Genomic DNA, 22,880 nt, shown 5'->3' with positions numbered 1-22,880 from the left:
TTTTTTCTTAATTTCTCTTTCTGACAGCTAATTTATGCAATTATAACATATTTCTCTATATTAATATTGTATCCTGCAATTTTACCAAATTCACTGGTGAGTTCTAGTAGTTTTTTTGATAGTGTCTTTAGGATTTTCTATGTGTAGTATCATGTCATTTGCCAACAATGACAGTTTTACTTGGAAAAGACAATCTCTTTAACAAGTGGTGCTGGGAAAACTGGTCAACCACTTATTAAAAAATGAAACTAGAACACTTTCTAACACCATACACAAAAATAAAGTCAAAATGGATTAAAGATCTAAAGGTAAGACCAGAAACTATAAAACTCCTAGAGGAAAACATAGGCAAACACTCTCTGACATAAATCACAGCAGGATCCTCTATGACACACCTCTCAGAGTAATGGAAATAAAAGCAAAAATTAAAAAATGGGACCTAATTAAACTTAAAAACCTTGCACAATGAAGGAAACTATAAGCAAGGTGAAAAGACAGCCTTCAGAATGGGAGAAGATAATAGCAAATGAAGCAACTGACAAAGAACTAATCTCAAAAATATACAAGCAACTCCTGCAGCTCAATTCCAGAAAAATATATAACCCAATAAAAAAATGGGCCAAAGAACTAAACAGATATTTCTCCAAAGAAGACAAACAGATGGCTAACAAACACATGAAAAGATGCTCAACATCACTCATTATCAGAGAAATGCAAATCAAAACCACAATGAGGTACCATCTCATGCCAGTCAGAATGGCTGCTATCCAAAAATCTACAAACAATAAATGCTGGAGAGGGTGTGGAGAAAAGGGAACCCTCTTACACTGTTGGTGGGAATGCAAACTAGTACAGTTGCTATGGAGAACAGTGTGGAGATTCCTTAAAAAACTGGAAATAGAACTGCCATATGACCCAGCAATCCCACTCCTGGGCATACACACAGAGGAAACCAGAACTGAAAGAGACACGTGTACCCCAATGTTCATTGTTTATAATAGCCAGGACATGGAAGCAAGCTAGATGCCCATCAGCAGATGGATGGATAAGAAAGCTGTGGTACATATACACCATGGAATATTACTCAGCCATTAAAAAGAATTCATTTGAATCAGTTCTAATGAGGTGGATGAAACTGGAGATTTTTATACAGAATGAAGTAAGCCAGAAAGGAAAACACCAATACAGTATACTAACATGTATATATATGGAATTTAGAAAGATGGTAATGATAACCCTGTATGCGAGACAGCAAAAGAGACACAGATGTAGTGAACAGACTTTTGAACTCTGTGGGAGAAGACGAGGGTGGGATGATCTGAGAGAATAGCGTTGAAACAAGTATACTATCAAGGGTGAAACAGATCACCAGTCTAGGTTCGATGCATGAGACAAGTACTCAGGGCTGGTGCACTGGGAAGACCCAGAGGGATGGGATGGGGAGGGAGGTGGGAGAGAGGTTCAGGATGGGGAACACATGTAAACCCATGGCTGATTCATGTCAATGTATGGCAAAAACCACTACAGTATTGTAAAGTAATTAGCCTCCAATTAAAATAAATTAATCAAAAAATAATAAAAGTATATATGAAAATGGAAAAAAATACTTTTCATTTCCTATTTTATTGTTGCTGTTCAGTCACTAAGTCATATCTGACTCTTTGTGACCCCAAGGATTGCAGCATGCCAGACTCCTCTCTCTTTTATTATCTCCCAAGGTTTGCTCAAATTCATGTCCATTGAGACACTGATGCTATCTAACCATCTCATCCTCTGCCATCCCCTCTCCTCCTGCCTTCAATCTTTCTCAGCATCAGAGTCTTTTCCAATGAGTCAGCTGTTTGCATTAGGTGGCCAAAATATTGGAGCTTCAGCATCAGTCCTGTCAATGAATATTCAGAGTTGATTTCCTCTAAATTGACTGGTTTGATTGCCTATTTGAATTCCTTTTATTTCCTTTTCTTGTCTGATTGCTGTAAACAAGACTTCCAATACTATGTTACACGTAAGTGGCAAGAGTGGGGTGGAGAGTGAAAGTTGCAGATGGACATATCTGCAACATGGGTTTGGTTACCAACTTTCATCTCATTATTGCATGGTATTTCGTCTGTTAAACTGGGCTAACAATATGAACTTCACAGGGTTTATAAAAAGGTTTCATAAAATAGTGATAGAAATTGATGAAATGAAAAACTCCTAACCCACTACATGATTTACTATTATAACTCACAGGGCAAATTTCAGAAGTCCTTGCATCACACGCAAGTCAAAGAGCATAGTAAAATGGACAAACTAAGGAATAACACTAATAACTAACTTTCTAGTTCATCTTTATAAAGTGTTTTTTTTTTTTTACATATATCTTTCACAGGAAATTTTGCCTTCAACTCATCTTACCAAATAAACTGGAGAAAAGTGAGTTGCTCAATACAATTTGCTTATTTAGAGCTGGGCCTTGAACCCAGTCCTCTGCTTTGAAAACCTGAGACTTTCAGGATTACCTTCAAATCTTTGATAATGCACTGGTAGGACGCCTGTGCAAACAGCCCCAATTCCAGAGAGGACCTTCTGTACCACTGCATACTGGAAAAGAAGGTGAGCTTCATAAAGTTTGTCTTGAGGACCTAAGGGGAACATCTCATTCTAGTCATACCCGGTTCAGCTATGCATGTTAAAGCACAGCTATATGAGATGTTTTATCAGGTGTCATTGTGCTCCTCGTAGGAAACGCATTTCAGTGAACATACTAAGGTACTGCTACTTGTTCTATTATTTATGGGAACTGAGCAGCAACTTTACCCTGAGGCAACGTTGTCACTTGGATCATTTATGTCTTGTTTTTAGACTAAAAGTAAATTTGCAAGCAACTGAGAAAAATGAACAATTGCTTTCTCATAAAATATTGCCATCTTATAAAAAGAGCTAAAACTGGAAGTGTATTGGCATAGCAGGAGAGATTTCTTGGTCTTTAGAACTTTATCTCTCTTTTTGATCTAAAATAAATCCAAACTGTATGTAGCCTTCACTTTACCTGGGGCGGGGGTGATGGGGTGGCGGTGGAGGAGAAATAGGTCAAAAGGAAATCTTTTTTCCTACCAGTCTCAATGTTTGTTGAAATAATATATAGATGTTTCTACAAAACACAAAAAAGGTTTTTAAGGTTTTGAAAATGACTATATTGACTCAACAGATCAATTTAGGGAGTGTTAATGTTAGCCATGAATGTGGGCTATCTTTTAAACACACTGTTTGTGTTTCTAGAATTTATCCTGTTTCTATAAGTTATCTAATTCATTGATTCATAGTTTTTCATAGCAGTCCCTTGCAACTCTTTTTATTTCCGTGAGACCCGTGGTGACTCTACCTTCACTCTTGTTTTCAGTAATATGAGTCTTCTCTCATTATTTTCTTTGTCAGGCTAGCTAAAACTTTACCAAGTTTGTTGACTTTTTCAGAGAACAAACTTTTGGTTTATGGAATTTTTCTCTTGTTTTCTATTCCCTATTCCATTTATTTCATCTCTAAAATCTTTGTTATTTCTTTTTTTTTCCTGCTTGCTTTGTTCAGCAGGCTCTTCTTTTTCTAAAATCCTAAGGTGAAATGTAGGTTATTGATCTGATATCTTATGTTTTATCACAGGCACTCACAGCTATAAATTTCCATCTGAACACTACTTTAGCTGCTTTCAAAAGTTTTAGTATGTTTTATTTTCATCATCTAAAAATGTTTTCTCATTTCCATTGTGATTCGACCTTTGACTCATTGATTAGTTAGGGATATTTTGTTTAATTATGCATATTTGTCTATTTCCAAGATTTCCTTCTGTTACTGATTTCTAATCATATTTCCTTGTGAATAGAGAATGTACTTTGTGTGATTTGAGTCTTTGTGTATAGACTGAGACTTGTTTTATGACCTAATATCTATTAGGTGCTGGAGCATATATATATTTATGATGGAGAAGTTTCCCTGTATACTTGAGAATGATGTATATTCTTCTACTGTTGGGTTCAGTTCAGTCGCTCAGTCATGTCCGACTCTTTGCGACCCCATGGACTGCAGCACGTCAGGCCTCCCTGTACATCACTAACTCCTGGAGTTTACTCAAACTCATGTCCATTGAGTTGGTGATGCCATCCAGCCACCTCATCCTCTGTCATCCCCTTCTCCTCCTGCCTTCAATCTTTCCGAGCATCAGCGTCTTTCAAATGAGTCAGTTCTTCACATCAAGTGGCCAAAGTATTGGAGCTTCAGCATCAGTTCTTCCAATGAATATTCAGGACTGATTTCCTTTAGGATGGACTGGTTGGATCTCCTTGCAGTCCAAGGGACTCTCAAAAGTCTTCTCCAACATCACAGTTCAAAAGCATCAATTCTTTGGTGCTCAGCTTTCTTTATAGTCCAACTCTCACATCCATACATGACCACTGGAAAAACCATAGCCTTGACTAGATGGACCTTTGTTGGCAAAGATGTCTCTGCTTTTTAATATGCTGTCTAGGCTGGTCATTACTTTTCTTCCAAGGAGTAATCATTTTTTAATTTCATGGCTGCATTCACCATCTGCAGTGATTTTGGAGCCCAGAAAAATAAAGTCTCTCGCTGTTTCCACTGTTTCCCCATCTATTTGCCACGAAGTGATGGGACCGGAAGTCACAATCTTAGTTGGGTGGGGTATTCTTATAGATATCAGTCATGTCTAGTTGGTATATAGTGTTATTCTGTAGTATTGTCTAGTATTGTTCCTCTATTTGCTTGTTAATTTTCTAACCATTTGTTTCATCCATTGTTGAAAGTAGAATATTGATATCATGAATTATTATCATTGAATTGTCAAATCTCCCTTTGAATCTGTCAGTTTTACTTCTCATATTTTCAGTCTGTTATTAGGTGCTACAAGCCTTGATTCCTGTTCGGAGTTCTAAAAAGTTGATTTTGACAATTTTTGTCAGTTTCCTCAGTGCTTTCATGGAAGGAGAGTTTTCAGAGGTCTTTATTCCGTCATTATTTTTGTTGGCATCAATCTGAGATAATAAGTTTTGCTGATGGATTTCTTGTTTTTTGGGAGAGAAAGAGAAGAGGCAAAGATCTGGGATGTGAACAGTTATTACTATGACATTACCATTTTTCTAATATGGGGAAGACTCTAGGAAAATCAGATTTTTAAGAGAGAGGGTCAGGAGTTCAATTTTGGGCATATTGCCTTTGCCCACTAGCTGTCCAAGGAGAGATGCCAAATAGACAATCTATTTAGAAATCTGGAGCTCAGGCTAGAAGTCCAGGCTGCATGTGTAAAATCATAGGCAAAGACCAGAAGACTCTGTCTCTCCAGGCTTACACTTATAATTCCACTTAGGATTCTTCAGGACTAGGAAAACTACATATTGTCCCTCAAATATGCCAAACATTGTTCTATTCTTTTGCTTTTGCTTGAATCACTCTTCCTGCCAAACACTTTCTTGCTCATTCCTTAAAACTGGCCCTTCTTTAAAAACCCAGATGGAGTTCTATCTTCACCACAAGCCCTTCTCACAAATGGAACCTTCAGCTACTTGCTTCTCCTCTACATTACTCACTGTCAGAGCACCTTCACTTAGCACACTTTTTACCATGAGTACCTCCTCTACAATTTATCACCTTGACCATATTTTAGTTATTTGTTGCATATCTGATCTCTCATTAAGCTGTAAGATCCTTGAGGAAAGGGACTCCTGAAACTTATTCATCTTTATATTTCCAGATCCCAGCACAATGTTTAACACATAGAAAGTACTCAGTAAATATTTCTGAATGAGTGTGGTGTACTATGTGTTGGCCTCTATTTTAGGTTGAAATCTTCCATTTCAACAAAATACAATGGATCCAAAACTGAATTATTTATTTTCAGCAAAATTGAGCACGTGGTACAGCCATTTGCCTGTTACTAGTGCTTGAAACTCCTGTAATTTTTTCACTAGTCTCCCCCGCACTCTGTCTAGGCAAAACTAAGCCTTGTCACTTCTTCATCATAAACCTGTCTTTAGTTCTCCCATGTTCATCCCACTGCCACTCCCTTCTTCTAGACCACCATCTCCTCTGGGCTACTTTCAGAGACTTCTTTTGCTCTTCTCTGCTATCTCCACTCTGTAACCTGAATGATATATCTGATGCGGGAAATATATCCTGAACCTACTGCATGATACTCTTTAATGATTGCCGTGATCTTCAAGTAAAATCCAAACTTCTTAATATGGCATCAAAGGAAATTTTCCTATTGAACTCTTTGCACTTGCTAAGGGCATTGTGCCTTCTCTTGCTACCAGGCTTTTGCATATGCTGCAAAAACAAAACAAGCAAACAAAAAGGAAATAATTGACTTCTCTTTGCCTAGGTAAGATCTACTCTTTTTCTGTGTCTCATCTTAGATGCCAGTTCCTCTAGGAAAACTTTCCCTGATTACTCAAAACTGGATTAGGAACATTACTATGTGTTTCCATAGCACCTCCTGCTTAAGTTTGGGTAGTACTTATCAGACTTACATTGGAATTGCTTGGATTGTGTTTTTCTTGTATTGTGGTGGTGAGTATATATGTAGCTACATGATACTAAGCAGGTGTTCAGTAAGCATTGATTGTTTCATGTAAAAACAATTATAGAATTTAATTAATCTGTAAATACTGAGGGTCAGCTATAGCTTTCATTAGCAGCCTTATCTCTCAGTCCTCCTACATAGAGCTTTTATTCTGCTAAGAACTAAGACCAATAAAACATATGAAAATCCATGTCCATGCACATTGAGACATGGGCAGAACATTGGTACATCTTATCAAGGCAACATTCTCATTTTACAGATGTGAAAACTAAAGTCTTAAAAGTGAGTGACTTATCCAGGGTCAAAGTGAGGATGTTTAGCAGAACACAAATGGAAATATCAGTCTCCTGACCCCTCCTGCCACTGTCTGCCCATGTAGTTGTGTGAGTCTCTTCTGGAAGGTCATAGGAATACTAGTTATCAGGGCTGACTAACGAAGTCTGTCCACTGACTCACAGTTGAGTCACAGACCTTGACGATTTGGGGGAGCTGGGAAACTGAATGTGTCTTTTCTTGTAGGTATTCATTTCTCTTCTGGTGAGACCATGCAGGCACCTCGGCTAAGGCATCCTACTGAGCTGAGCATTGGGGAAGCACAGAGCTCGAAGTCCTCACCACCATCCCTGCCGATGGGGCTATGTTTGTGTCAGCCTCAGAGCTTTCCCAAAGCTTTGCATTTTCTTCTATTACATAACAGAACAGATAGCCCATACATGCATGCACGCTCAGTTGCTCAGTTGTGTCTGATTTTTTGCGACCATTTGGACTATAGCCCACCAGGCGCCCTTTGTCCATGAGATTTTTCAGGCAAAATCTGAAGTGGGTTGCCATTTCTTCCTCTGGGGATCCTCCCTATCCAAGAATTGAACCCATATCTCCTGCGTTTCAGGCAGATTTTTAACCTGCTAGACCATCAGGAAAGCACCAAATATAACACACTTCATACAAAAATTGGATGATTTAAAAGAGATTATTGGAAAGGAAAGCCTATTTTCAGGCATTCTATGTAACCTAGAAGACTGTTGTTCCAAGAAGTCTGTAAATAAAACAGTAAAAGCAATGCTTGGGCCAGAAGTCTTTTAATCCTTTTTTCCAACCCTTGAGATTTTATGAGTGCATTGTTAGTGTCCCTGGAGGAGGGCATGGCAACCCACTCCAGTATTCTTGCCTAGAGAATCCCCATGGACAGAGGAGCCTGGCAGGGCATAGTCCATGTGGTCACAAAAGGTGGGACACGACTGAACGACTAACACATACACGTTGTTAGTGTAAATGATCACATTTCAATTTCTCTGCTTTTAGTGAGGCTGGATTCTTACTGGCATACTGGGATCAGGATAAGTTGAGCACTTCTTGTCTGCCAGGTGCTTCATTCTTAATATAACCCTCTTGATATTACCATGAGGTGTTAGCCTCCTTTTATAGACGAAGCTGCTAAGGTTCAGAGAGATTATATGGCTTTGCTAAGATGAAGCTAGTGGTTCTTGGACCACATTGTGTATCTAGGATCTAGGTCCTTTTTGACCTGGAAGTCAAGGTCCAGTGCAGTGGTGGGGAACGGAATCCTTGATGCAGGGTGGAGAGAGAAGGGGAGTTTAGGGTATAAAGACTGAAAATGTGGACCATGGTCAAAAACCCAAAAGGTCTCTTTTTTCTCACTCTCCTTCCCCGCTCCCTCTCCTCTCCCCTCTCCCTTTCCTGATCTCCTTCTTCCTCCCAGCCCTGCCTACATTAGTGTGTACTTGCATTATGTATGCCTGCATAAATTCACCCTCCTTGTCATAGTCTCATGGGATGATTGCTATGATTCTTGAGGGAATTTCAGATCTGCCCTTCACTGTTCCAATGGACCAGTCCTTAGGCCAAATCCTGGAGTGACCTTGGTACTAGAGAGGCAGAGTATATGACCTTCAAGCTGCCATGACCTTTTTGTGCTTGCCACACTGCTGAAGGCATCATAGGGCCTCTCAACAGACTGCTAATCATGACATTTCTTTCCAGAGGCCCTCTGAACACAGTTGTTTTATTATGGGATATTTTCTGAAAAATGGCATGTATAAATGTGATATGTGTAAATTATATATTGCTTATTACAAGATATCTTATGGGCTTTGTTTTTCTTTTAAGGCACATTCTACTACTCACAGGTTCCCAGAGTTACCAGAACTCTGGTGTCAGACTGCTTAGGTTCAAATTCCAGCTCCAACATTTATTAGCTGTGTTATCTTGAGCAAATTACATAATTCCCTTAAATTTTTTTTGCCTCACCCAGAAGGGCTAAAAGTACTCAATAGATCATCATAGTAAGTGAAGTAACTCAGACGGAGAAAGACAAATACGATATATATCTCTGATATGTGGAATCTAAAATATGACACAAATGAACTTATCTAAGAAACAGACTCACAGACATGAAGAACAGACTTGTGGCTGCCAAGAAGGGGTGGAGGCGGGATGGATCGGAAGTTTGGGATTAGTGGATGCAAACTGTTATGTATAGAGTGGATAAACAGCAAAGTCCTGCTGCATAGCACAGGTAATGCATTCAATATCCTGTGATGAAACATAATGGAAAAGAATACAAGGATGAGTATATATGTGTGTGTATATGACTTAATCTCCTTACTCTACCACAGAAATAAACACAACATTGTAAATCAACTATACCTGAGTAAAATAATTTTTTTTAATAATATAGATCTCCAGATTCTATAATAAATGTTCTGGAATCAGATGACTGATTAGCAGAGGAAATAAGCAGGGTTATAAAGTTCAGAATACTTTTGCAGCAGCAACCTGGGATGGGAAGGGGCAGCCCGAGGTCCACAAGCAGGAACATACCCAGAAGCGGTGCTTGAGGGCCACTTCTTGACGTGTGAGCTCCGCATCCTCGCCCATGTTTTGCCCATCCCTGATGGTTCTGATCTAGTACCTGCTTGTACTCCAAGATCTCTGGCTCCTCATTCTGGTTGACAGAGAGCCTCTTTTGAGCTTGGGCACATCTAACTCACTGAAACCTTTTAAAGACCAATGTATCCATAAAAAAGCAGATAGGATCAACCAAGAAGTGCTATCCATTAGGGTTCATTTAAATATCTGTCTTGATGAGCTTGGGCGAGGTTGGTAATGACTTTCACTCCATGAGCTCACTCCAAATCACGGGTACATTTACCAATGCCTAGAACGTTGTGATGACAGTCGTCTGGGTGGCACGTTACCTTACAGGGAAGAGTACAGAAGAAAAGAATGCAGTCTGCAACTCATTAGAAATGCTTACTACGGCTCCTATCTGCTTACTTTGGCTAGCTCTGAAAGGCTTGGTGTTCAGTCGCTCAGTCATGTCTGACTCTTTGTGACCCCCATGAACTGCAGCATGCCAGGCTTTCCTGTCCTTCAGTATCTCCTGGAGTTTGCTCAAACTCATATCCATTGAGTAGGTTATGCTGCCCAAACATCTCATCCTCTGTCACCACCTGCTCCTGCTGCCCTCAGGTTTGCCTAGCATCATGGTCTTTTCCACTGAGTTGGCTCTTCGCATCAGGTGGCCAAAGTATCACAGCTTCAGCTTCAGCATCAGTTCTCCCAATGAAGATTCAGGGTTGATCTCCTTTAGGTTTGACTGCTTTGATCTCCTTGCAGTCCAAGGTACTCTCAAGGGTCTTCTCTAGCACCACAGTTCAAAAGCATCAGTTCTTCAGCACTCAGCCTTATTTATGGCCCAACTCTCACATCCACGCAAGCTTTGACTATACAGACCTCTGTTGGCAAATTGATATCTCTGCTTTTTAATACACTGACTAGGTTTGTCATAGCATTTCTTGTAAGAAGCAAATGTCTTTTAATTTCGTGGCTGTAGTCACTGTCTGCAGTGATTTTGGAGCCCAAGTATAAATAAATAAATAAATAATAATATCTGCCACTGTTTCCATTGTTTCCCTATCTATTTGCCATGAAGAGATGGGGCCAGATGCCATGATCTTAGCATTTTCTGAACTTATTTTGTAGGCGGGCCCTTGAAGATTTAGTTTTTCTCTGATTCCCAAGTGATAAACTTTATACTCTCTACCATATTTAGAGAATGTAAGACGTTCCAAAGAGAAGAAGAAGGGTGTTATAATTTGCTGAAGGCTTACTGTGTCCTACACAATTTCATGGACATGACCTTTTTTTAAGTATTAAAAAAAATGTGTGTTGGGGGAAATGATTTGCCCTGACTCTAAAGCAGAGCCTGCTGGCAAGGACCAAATGTCCCAGCTGTTGGAAGAAAAGGAGGTAAGGGTCAGGGAGCCTGCAGGCCCTGATATTTTTAGTGTCACATCCTCAGAGTTAAGTGTCAGAGAAACAGAAAGGCAACACCAAATAACGAGAGAGGAAGAAATGGGAAACCCACTAACAGATTTTTTAAAGTTAATACCTTTAATATTTCCTACTGTTGCACAGTGCCTTGAGATCTATAGCTCTGCCTTGTATAGAAAACGAAGCCCTGTCACTGAGTTCATTGCTCTGGTGGGTAAGCCTGAAATACCTATAGGTGGACAGACACATCATCACATGTGAGAACAAATCATATTAAACTTAATGTTAAAAGATAGCATCTAAGAAATGCAAATCAAAACCACAATGATGTACCATTACATGCCAGTCCAGATGGCTGCCATCCAAAAGTCTACAAGCAATAAATGCTGGAGAGGGTGTGGAGAAAAGGGAACCCTCTTACACTGTTGGTGGGAATGCAAACTAGTACAGCCGCTATGGAGAACAGTGTGGAGATTTCTTAAAACACTGGAAATAGAACTGCCGTATGACCCAGCAATCCCACTTCTGGGCATACAAACCAGATCTGAAAGAGACACGTGCACCCCAATGTTCATCGCAGCACTGTTTATAATAGCCAGGACATGGAAGCAACCTAGATGTCCATCAGCAGACGAATGGATAAGGAAGCTGTGGTACATATACACCATGGAATATTACTCAGCCATTAAAAAGAATTCATTTGAATCAGTTCTAATGAGATGGATGAAACTGGAGCCCATTATACAGAGTGAAGTAAGCCGGAAAGACAAAGACCAATACAGTATACTAACGCATATATATGGAATTTAGAAAGATGGTAAAGATAACCCTATATGCAAAACAGAAAAAGAGACACATGTACAGAACAGACTTTTGGACTCTGTGGGAGAAAGCGAGGGTGGGATGTTTCGAGAGAAAAGCATCGAAACATGTATATTTTCTAGGGTGAAACAGATCACCAGCCCAGGTGGGATGCATGAGACAAGTGCTCAGGCCGGGTGCACTGGGAAGACCCAGAGGGATCGGGTGGAGAGGGAGATGGGAGGGGGGATCAGGATGGGGAACACATGTAAATCCATGGCTGATTCATGTCAATGTATGACAAAAACCACTACAATATTGTAAAGTAATTAGCCTCCAACTAATAAAAATAAGTGGAAAAAAATAACGTATAGACTATAAAATTTAAAAAAAAGATAGCATCTAGGACTCTTGTGACCCAGATTCAGATTTAGGTTCTACAACTGTCTGATTGAAAAATAGCAGGTAAATCCTAAACCCTCTAATTCCTTTTTCTTTTCTCAAAAATGAGAAACTGTAGCTTTGTTATATACTTTAAAGATTGCAATCACTCTATACTAAAAGTGCTGGGAGCTTCCTCAAAAACTCTTTATACCTGGAACATGAAACTTTGCTATTCTGATCAGTTTACTCAACACTTGTTCTCTTGTACCACCACCCCAAACACACATGCACACATGTGTTTACACACACGTGCTTGCACACACACATAACAATCATGCACACACACGCATGTATTTCCAGCAGCCCACTGGAAAGAGCTCACGTGAATCTAGGAATGAATCTAGTCAGGTACCATGCAGTGTTCCCAGGTACTGCTGCTTCCTGTTTCTCTATGAACTAATGAATATGGTTAATCTTCTCTCTATCTCAAGTCCAGAAGGAAAAAATAACACCTAATATTAATAAGATTGTTTCAAGATCCAGGATGAAATCCTCCAGATGTAATAACTGAAGCACAGAGCAAGAGAATTTGGAAGTCCCTGACTTGGGGCATTTTCTTAGATAAACATCTTAATCTTCCCAGGAAACAATTTAAAATTTCTTAATCTAGAAGAGGGTTTAGGCCAGAAAAACTCTAGCATCCCTTTTAGTGCTAACATTTTGTATTCAATGATCCTCAGTCATTTGTTCATCTAATATTTACTGAGTGCCTACCGTATGCCTGGGCTTCCCTCATAGCTCCGTCAGTAAAGAATCTGCCTGCAGTGCAGGAGACCTGGGTTCTATCCTGGGGTCGGGAAGATCCTCTGGAGAAGGAAATGGCAACCCACTCCAGTATTCTTGCCTGGGAAATCCCATGGACAGAGGAGCCTGGTGGGCTACAGTCCATGGGGTTGCAGAGTCAGACATGACTTAGCGACTGAACCACACCACGACCTTATGCCTGTTCTAGGCACCCAGGGTGCATCAAAAAACAAAACAAAGAAAGAATCCCCGCCATTGTGGAGCTTATGTTCTGGTGAGAAGAGAGAGAAAACAAACAATAAATATAATACTCAATAAATCATGCTATAGAGAAAGGGTGGTAAATATTGAAGGGGGGAAAATCCAAACAAGAGAAGAGATTGGGAGTGCAGAAGAAGAGTGGCAGGATGCAATTTCAAAGGCCTTGTTTTAAAAGGTGATATTTCAGCAAATACTTGCAAAAGTAGGACATTCAGCCATATGGATATCTGAGAGAAGAGCATTCTAGGGAGAGGTTTCAGCCCATGCAAAGCCCTAAGGCAGGAACATGCCTGTCTGTTCAAAGAACAGCAAGGACATACGGGAATTTGAGCTTTTATCTGAGTGAGATAGCGTCCTTGGAGAGGTTTGAACAGAGGGTGACATGGTATGACTTACACTTTATTTATTTATTTTTTTTTTAGATTTTTATTAGTTGGAGGCTAATTACTTTACATCATTACAGTAGTTTTTGTTATATATTGATATGAATTAGCCATGGATTTACATGTATTCCCCATCCCAGTCCCCCCTCCCACCTCCCTCTCCACCCGATCCCTCTGGGTCTTCCCAGTGCACCAGGCCCGAGCACTTGTCTCATGTCCCCAACCTGAGCTGGTTATCCGTTTCACCCTAGATAATATACATGTTTCAATGCTGTTCTCCTGAAACATCCCACCCTCTCCTTCTCCCAGAGTCCACAAGTCTGTTCCATACATCTGAGTCTCTTTTTCTGTTTTGCATATAGGGTTATCGTTACCATCTTTCTAAAGTCCATATATATGTGTTAGTATACTGTAATGGTCTTTATCTTTCTGGCTTACTTCGCTCTGTATAATGGGCTCCAGTTTCATCCATCTCATTAGAACTGATTCAAATGAATTCTTTTTAATGGCTGAGTAGTATTCCATGGTGTATATGTACCACAGCTTCCTCATCCATTCGTCTGCTGATGGGCATCTGGGTTGCTTCCATGTCCTGGCTATTATAAACAGTGCTGCGATGAACATTGGGGTGCATGTGGCTCTTTCAGATCTGGTTTCCTTGGTGTGTATGCCCAGAAGTGGGATTGCTGGGTCATATGGCAGTTCTATTTCCAGCTTTTTAAGAAATCTCCACACTGTTTTCCATAGTGGCTGTACTAATTTACTTTCTAACACCATACACAAAAATAAACTCAAAATGGATTAAAGATCTAAATGTAAGACCAGAAACTATAAGACTCCTAGAGGAGAACATAGGCAAAACACTCTCCGACATAAATCACAGCAGGATCCTCTATGACCCACATCCCAGAATTTCAGAAATAAAAGCAAAAATAAACAAATGGGACCTAATGAAACTTAAAAGCTTTTGCACAACAAAGGAAACTATAAGCAAGGTGAAAAGACAGCCCTCAGATTGGGAGAAAATAATAGCAAACGAAGCAACAGACAAAGGATTAATCTCAAAAATATACAAGCAACTCCTCCAGCTCAACTCCAGAAAAATAAATGACCCAATCAAAAAATGGGCCAAAGAACTAAACAGACATTTCTCCAAGGAAGACATACAGATGGCTAACAAACACATGAAAAGATGCTCAACATCACTCATTATCAGAGAAATGCAAATCAAAACCACAATGAGGTACCATTACACGCCAGTCAGGATGGCTGCTATCCAAAAGTCTACAAGCAATAAATGCTGGAGAGGGTGTGGAGAAAAGGGAACCCTCTTACACTGTTGGTGGGAATGCAAATTAGTACAGCCACTATGACTTACACTTTAAAGGCATCGTTCTGACTGCTTTGTGAAGTATAGACGGTCGGGAAAGGCAGGAGTGGAAGCATGGAGACCCGTAGGAGGCAGCTGGAGTGTCCCAGTGAGGGACGGCTCAGGCAAGAGTAGTAACAGGAGGTGGTAAGAAGTGGTTGGAGCCGTGGTATATTTTAAAAGGAACGACATCAGTCCTGATGAATTAGATGTGGGTCTGAGAGAAGAGCAGGATCAAGAATGGTTTCAAGTTTTCTAAAGTGTGCAGACTTAAGGATGGAGCTGTCATAACCTGAGACGGGAGGGAGACTGGAAGTTGTATAGGTTTGACGGAGCGTCAGGGGTAGAGTGCTGCTCACAGGTTCAGCTTCAGATGTGCTAAACGGACATGTCTGCTAGACACCCAAGTGGGGTGTCAAAGGCAATAGTATTTGAATCTGGAGTTCGGGAAAGAGGTATAGTTTGGAGATAAAACCTTTCAAAGTCTTCAGCTAAGAACCCCATAGATGTTATATCCCAAGGGCTCAGAGTATTTCCTCCTGAGGATTTTATATCTGAAGTGTTTACAGTTGTCACTGATGTCATTGTTACTATCATGACTAAACTTCTGCTAGATTAAAAGTATTTTGTAGAGTTTTCTGGGCATCCGGGTGTCCCTGTGTCCTTGGTCTGCCCAGATACACACAGGATGCCTTCAAATTACTCTGAAGTATGGTTCCATTGGAATGGATTACGGCACACAGCCCAATGCTGTCATGTTCTGACATTACAAGACAAAAAAGCCATAGTAGGTATTAAAGCGGTTCCTTGGGGTTGCAGAAATGCACTTCATCTTTTTTAGTTACAAGTTCTATTTTTGTCACCCAATTTACCTGATCCCCAAAAAGCAATCTCAGTCAAGTCAAAGTAGATTCAGCCATTTTGAGTTTATAGTCAGTAAATTATGAATTTTTCTTATCTTTTCTTCTACCAGGTTGGTTTGTGAGTTCTAGAGTGCACACTCAGGTTAGGATGGAGATACGTGCCTGGTGAGTCTGTAGCTGCGGAGATGCACCCCTCCCTGAGTGTCAGAGATGGACACAAGGTCCCGGCTCCGTGCACACGGCCCTGCTCAGCGGACAATGGGAAGCATTAAAAACGCCCTTGAACTCTGCCAAAAGTTAAAAAGAAAATTCTAAGAGGAACATTCCATTCATACAAAGTTTTAAAATATTCTCTGTCAGACCTAAACTTGCTTATTAAATGACCAAATAAACACGCCATGCCTCGAGCACAAACCTCTAATGAAAGGCGGGAATGTAGCTTGTAAGAGATGCTGTCCTGGGCGGGGAGCCCCGTGCGTCCTGGTGCCATGTGGCCCAGTCCTGTGAGTTCTCTGCAGTGTGTGTCTTCCCGTGGACTCCTGCGGTTCACTCTTGGTGCAATAGTTCTTCTGTTCTTAATGCAAAGACAATTGGTTTCCTAAATCTATTAGTTATACCAAGTTTATAGAAGCTTAATAGCCAGAAAGTAGCTTCTTTTATTTTCTCTGGTATTTTTGGTATGACTACTGTTCCTGGTACAGTAGAAATCATGGTGTAGTTCAAAGGAATGAGATGAGGAAGGGTGCTACAGAGAGGGGTAAACCAGAGGGATTTTGGAGACAAAATCATGAATATTCCCAATATGATTCAGCCACAGAATCTCTGGGGATCTGTGCTGTGAGCTCCAGCTCAGCCTCCTTCAATTCCAGGCTCTAAGTTCCACTGCACCTTAGGACCTGGGCTTTGCAAGCTTTAGAAACAGGATGTGAAATCCATCAGAGAATGCACCCAACCCTAAAGCACCAGCCTGGCTCCCTTCACCAGCTTCCAGGAACCCAAGCAGCACATCTCCTTCATAATTTGTATTTTCTCTATCTGTAAGACAGACATGTATATCTCAAACACATATACATATATTGTGGCGAGTGGGAGGTGAAGGGAAGGAGGTAGTGATCAGAGATGTTGGAAGAGCACCATATTGGAAATCAAAGGATCTAAGACATAGACCAAGCTCTGCCAAACCCCGTGTGATTCTGTGCTGTTCATTTAGCCCCTGGGTTCCTCAGCACCCTCTTCTGGAAGGTGAAGACAAATAGTAGCTTCATTTATCTATTTATGTGTTCAGCCATAATTTCAAAATGAAAAAGAATGGTATCATCAAGAAAACCTACACACAATAATTCTGGAGAGGATGTGGAGAAAAGGCAACCCTACTACTCTTGTTGGGAATATAAATTGGTACAGCCACCATGGAAAACAGTATGGAGACTCCTAACAAGCTGGGAATAAAACTACCATATGACCCAGCAAGGGTTTCCCAGGCGGTGTGACTGGTAAAGACCTTGTTTGCCAATGCAGGTGACTACCCCTGGCTCAGGACAATCCTCTGGAGAAGGGAATGGCCATCCACTCCAGTATCCTTGCCTGGAAAATCCCATGGACAGAGGAATCTAGAGGGCTACAGCCCATAGGGTCGCAAAGAGTCGCACACTACTGAAGCGACTTAGCACACACGCACGCACATGACCCAGCAATCCCACTCCTGGACATATACCCCCAGAAAACCACAATTCAAAAAGACACCTGTACCCTAACGTTCATTGCAGCACTATTTAGAATAGCCGGGACACAGAAGCAACCTAGATATCCATCAACAGATGAATGGATGAAGAAGTTTTGGTACATATACACAATGGATATTACTTAGTCATAAAAAGGAATGAATTTAAGTCAGTTGTAATGAGGTGAATGAACTATAACCAGTTACACAGAGTGAAGTAAGTCAGAAAGAGAAAAATATCGTATATTAATGCATATATATGGAATCTAGAAAAATGGTACTGATGAAACTATTTACAGAGAAGAAATGGAAATATAGACATAGAGGATGGACTAGTGGACACAGCAGAAGAAGGACAGGGTAGGACAAATTGAGAAAGTAGCGTTGACATATATGCCCTATCGTGCAAAATAATTAACTAGAGGGAAGCTGGTGTATAACACAGGAAGCCCAGCACAGCACTCTGCGATGACCTGGAGGAGTGGAGTGGGGGGGGGGAGGCTCTAGAGAGAAGGGGTACACATATACGTATGATTATGACTGATCCACATTGATGTACAGGAGAGATCAACACAACATTATAAAGCAATTACCCTCCAACAACAACAAAATGATCTTGATAAAAAAACAGCAAACAAAAGTGAACTGAGCATCCTCATCGTGCTAGATGCCAGACCGGTACTGCAACTCTGCGGCCTCTCACTGCATTATCTCCGACAGCCACAATAACTACCATGAACTAGGCTCCTCCTAGATGCCAGTCACTGTACTGAGTGCTTTGTAGACACTATTTCATTTAATGCTCAGAAGAGCATGGTGAAGGGCCAATTTCATTTCTATTTTGCAGTTCAGAAAGACAAAGCTTATGAGGTTAAGGAGGGGGTTTGTTTGATTTTTCCAACTTAGTTTGCACTTTTCCCAATAAGTGCCAGAGTCAGGTTTGAACCCAAGCTTTTCTGTTTCCAAAGCAGATGCAAAAACAGTTGCTGTCCTCCAGTATGTTAGCCTATTTCATCTGACCTAAACAGGCTATGATTCTATGTAGGGATGAATGTTTGCACGCTCATCCAAACAAACACGCAGAAATAGTTCATGAACTTGTTCCACGAGTGATGTCATAAGCGAGACACACCTAGCACACTGGACGCTGGGGTGTGACCTGTAAAGGGAAGATGATTCTATGAGTTCCTTGTGCAGCATCTCACTCTCTTGGGTGCTCCTGACCCCGTTTCAGGGCCGTGTTCCTCTAGAGGGATGATCATCCAGTCTGCCCTATGCTCTGACTCTACCGTGACCTGGAGAGAAGGGAGACCCCTCCCTGTCCACGCCCTACTGGAGGGTCTCTTTTCCTGAACTCAGCACAGGCAGATAGGAATAGGGCCAAGGAATGCCACTCTAGCTGCACCCTTAAGTGCTAAAAAGCAGTTTCAAGTGTATGGTAGAAACTGGGGGCCCAGCATTGACTGTTCTGACTGAATGGTGCTTCCCCAAATCTCCTATTTAGTGAATAAATTCTTTTTGTTTAAAAGATGCCTCAGACAAATAGGGGGTGTCATTTTGCAACATAATGATTCAAAAAACACTCAAGAAAGGACTTGCAAGAAACTGCTCTTGAGTGACTCAATCTCCAAGAATTGCTGGGGATGAACCGTGATCAAATTAAATGGCAGACCTGAATGTACCCACTCTCTCTATAAACCACATTTATTACCTTACAAAAGTGACATTTTCCTTGATGGGTGAAGCAGTAACCTTCTAAAGAAATAATTGTCCGTAACATTGTTAGTCACGGGCATGCGGAGTCATTCTCAGGCATTAAACTCAAATGAGGTCTTTGATGATGATTATCATCATAAAAAGATGGACTGGGCTTTTTTAGTAGGGAGGGGGTTTGGGGGGAGGAGGAGAAAGGCATCTCCCATGATGCTCCTGTTTCAGGAACTGAGATTGGAGTCAGATCATGAAGGTTACAATGTATGGAGACTTCCATTTCATCCTGTTGAACTGGGCACCAAGGGATGGTCCTCTTTCCCTGGGGAAGGAATGGTACCAAGCCTACCTTTACTATGGGGGCTTAGCCTGGGAGAAGCATTAGCAACAAACACAGATCAAGCTGCACAATGTACTTTTCTATTACTCTGCCGTCTCACTCTAGCTACACAAACAAGGGTAAGCAAGCAAACAATGCTATTAACATTTGTGTAGCAGTTGAACTTTACAGAGTCTTTTCACATGAATTGACCCACTAGGGCTCCCAGTAGCCTTATGAGTTAGCAATTATTGTTCACATTTTATAAATTAAAAAACTGAAGCTCAGAGAAGGGCGTTGAATCCAGTATTTGGTAGAACCCCTGGAGGCGGAAATGACAACCCACTCCAGTATTTTTGCCTGGAGAATTCCGTGGACAAAGGAGCCTGGAGGTCTACAGTCCATGGGGTCACAGAGTCAGACATGACTGTGTGCGTGCACACACACACCCCTAGTCACACCCTAGACATAAAAGTAGAATTTGTGTCTGGTTTCTGTCCTTGAAGAGGCTACCTTCTGGCAGGGGAGATAGCCAGGTAAGTAATTCTCCCACTGTGAAGTAAGTGACACCCAGAAGAGGCATGTGTGATGCATCGGGCAGGAGTCATCGTTCTGCCTGGAAGGAAGAGGAATAGGGAAGCAGTAGGAGCAGGAGGAAGAGGATTCTTTCTGGAGGACCAGGAGAGGATGGCAGCTGGGCAACAGGACAGGGCCCTGAAGAAAAAGGGAGCCGCATGAGCAAAGGGCAAAGAGATGCTTACAGAAGATGGGCAGTTCTCTGTGGGTGGACTGGTTTTACAAGGAAAGGGGCTGAAGAGTAAATTGGGAAGAGAAATTAGCATCATAATCTGAAGTTTTAATGACCATGTTAAATAAGTCAGACTTCTTCTGTGAGAAATAAGGATCCATCAGAGATTTTTACACATTGTTTAGTAATATTGATAATAATAATGATGATGCTAATGATTACAGATAATATATGTTGGGGGCTTCCCAGGTGGCACAGTTGGTATAGAGTCCTCCTGCCAATGCAAGAGACACGGGTTCGATCCTTGAGTCAGGAAGATCCTCTGGAGGAGGAAATGACAACCCACTCCAGTATTCTTGCCTGGAAAATTCCATGGACAGAGAAGCCTGGCAGGCCACAGTCCGTGGGGTCGCAGACTCAGACAGGACTGAGCGTGCACACAAAGACATGCATGCACACACATACACACCAAATATTTGTTGGGCGTTTACCGCAAGCCAGGTCCTTTGCTAGGCTCTGCAGACAGTGCCTTAGCTAATCTTCTCAAAACACTTTGAAGTACCAGCTTTCCTGGTGACCCTGTGGTTAACACTTTGCCTTTCAACCCAGCGGGTTCAGATTTGATCCCTGGACAGGGAACAGTCCACATGCCTCACAGCCAAAAAACCAAATCATAAAACAGAAGCAATATTGTAACAAATTCATTAAAGACTTTAAAAATGGTCAACATAAAAATCTAAAAAAAATCCAACCAACAAAAGACTTTGTTAAAATCCCGGTTCCTAAGGATTAGGGGGCTGAAGCAGCCTCTTTGATAAAGCCAAGATCTCCAGCTGGGACAGGCTCAGACGGCCGCGTTTGCTTGAAGGATCACTAACAGTGGCATGGAAAGTGAGTTTTAATGGAGAAGGGTTGATTCTGCTCAGAAAAGGGTGACTAGGCTCTGAGGGAGGCTCTTGGTTTCTGAGCTGAAGAGGGAAAGCCCATTTCCTTCAATGCTTTCTTCATTTCCGAGGAGGCCAGAGGAAGAGTGGGGCCCCGGCTAACCAAGCCATTTTGCTTCCCCTCTTCCCTGGCCTGTCCCCACTCTCCCCTGCAGCTGACTATTCCAAACATTTGCACTCATCATCAGTGACATTCTGAAACTCATCGCTATTGGTTCAGAGGTCCTCAGCCAGATCATGGCTCTTCACTGTAGGAGGGGAACAACAAGTAGCCTGGGGAGGCATCTGCTGTCCCAGGCAGGTCAGGGAAGGCAGGATGAGCAGAGGCCACTCCCCATCAGCACCCCACAGTGCTGTCTCCAGAAGATACTCAGATTCCAGGACAATTAAATGCGGGGAGAGCAATTGTGAATGTACTTGTTAAAGAGATGAAAATGGCTGAACTGTAAATCAGTTTATTTAAATGCATTTTTTGATAGCAGAGTATAGGCATATCATTAGCTTGTAAATGTGTCTAATAAGCCTGTCTTCACTAATATGCCAAAAAGAGCCTAATTAACTTTTTTTCCCCTCCAGTTAGACAGTAGTGTGAGGATCCCTGATCACATTTCCACACTATCTTTTTAGCATCAGCAAAGCGGCACTAAAACAGCCCCTGTGACATCTATAAAAATGCTAGTTTATAATTAGGACGATCTTGGCTTGAACAATAATGTTGCAATTTGTAGTGATGGCTTCTGTTTCTCTTTAATTTTAATGTATTAGCCTACAATGCTCTGGAGATTTCTAGGCAGACTAGCCGTTTCCGTTCCCAAAATTGCTGGCATTATAACACTTTAGGTTAAGCAAGGAGAAGCAGCTGCAATTTGGTAGGTTTTTTATTTTTCTAATGATTGCAAGGGCAGAAGGAATACTGACAAGAAAAGACAAGTGTAACAGCATCCACTTATTTGTTAACTCATTGTCTGAATGTGAGGACTGTGTTTTAGAGACGATGCTGATGAGAACCAAGTCATTAAAAACTCCAAACAACAGTATTCTGGTGTTTCCCAATGTTCTCTGATGCAGGAATTGTTAGCTTCTTTCCATCAGAGTCCTGGAGTACTGCAAATATCTACCATGGATTCCACAAAATAAATTCAAGAAGGCTGATCATTTTTGTCCTTTTGTCCTTCCTGACTTCATATTGAAACAAAACGCCACCATTAGAACCACATCACTGATGCCTTCCATGTATCTTTGTCACGTCTAGGATTGAATTGCCCATTTTTGCTTAAAACTAGAGCTTTTTCTACTAGGGGAGAGTAGCCCATGAATAGGTTTCATTCAGGAAATCTATGAATATCCTGAAATAGGTACTCCATCAGAATTGTCTGTAAGAACTTTTTTCTATACCAAACTTGGGTTTCACCATTGAAGATTCTGATCAGGAGTTCTTGAGTAGGATTAGTGAAGTGTAGTGAAGCCGCTCAGTCCTGTCTGACTCTTTGAGACCCCAAGGGCTGTAGCCTACCAGGCTCCTCAGTCCATGGGATTTTCCAGGCAAGAGTACTGGAGGGGGTTGCCATTTCCTTCTCCAGGGGATCTTCCCGACCCAGGGATCGAACCCAGGTCTCCCGCATTGTAGGCAGACGATTTTACCGTCTGAGCCACAAGGAAGTTACATTGAGTAGGATTAGGTAATCTGTATTTTTTTGTAAAAGAACC

This window comes from Odocoileus virginianus, chromosome 5, assembly GCF_023699985.2.
Source record: "Odocoileus virginianus isolate 20LAN1187 ecotype Illinois chromosome 5, Ovbor_1.2, whole genome shotgun sequence".
In the NCBI taxonomy this organism is placed as follows: domain Eukaryota; kingdom Metazoa; phylum Chordata; class Mammalia; order Artiodactyla; family Cervidae; genus Odocoileus; species Odocoileus virginianus.
This window is presented reverse-complemented; position numbering follows the sequence as displayed.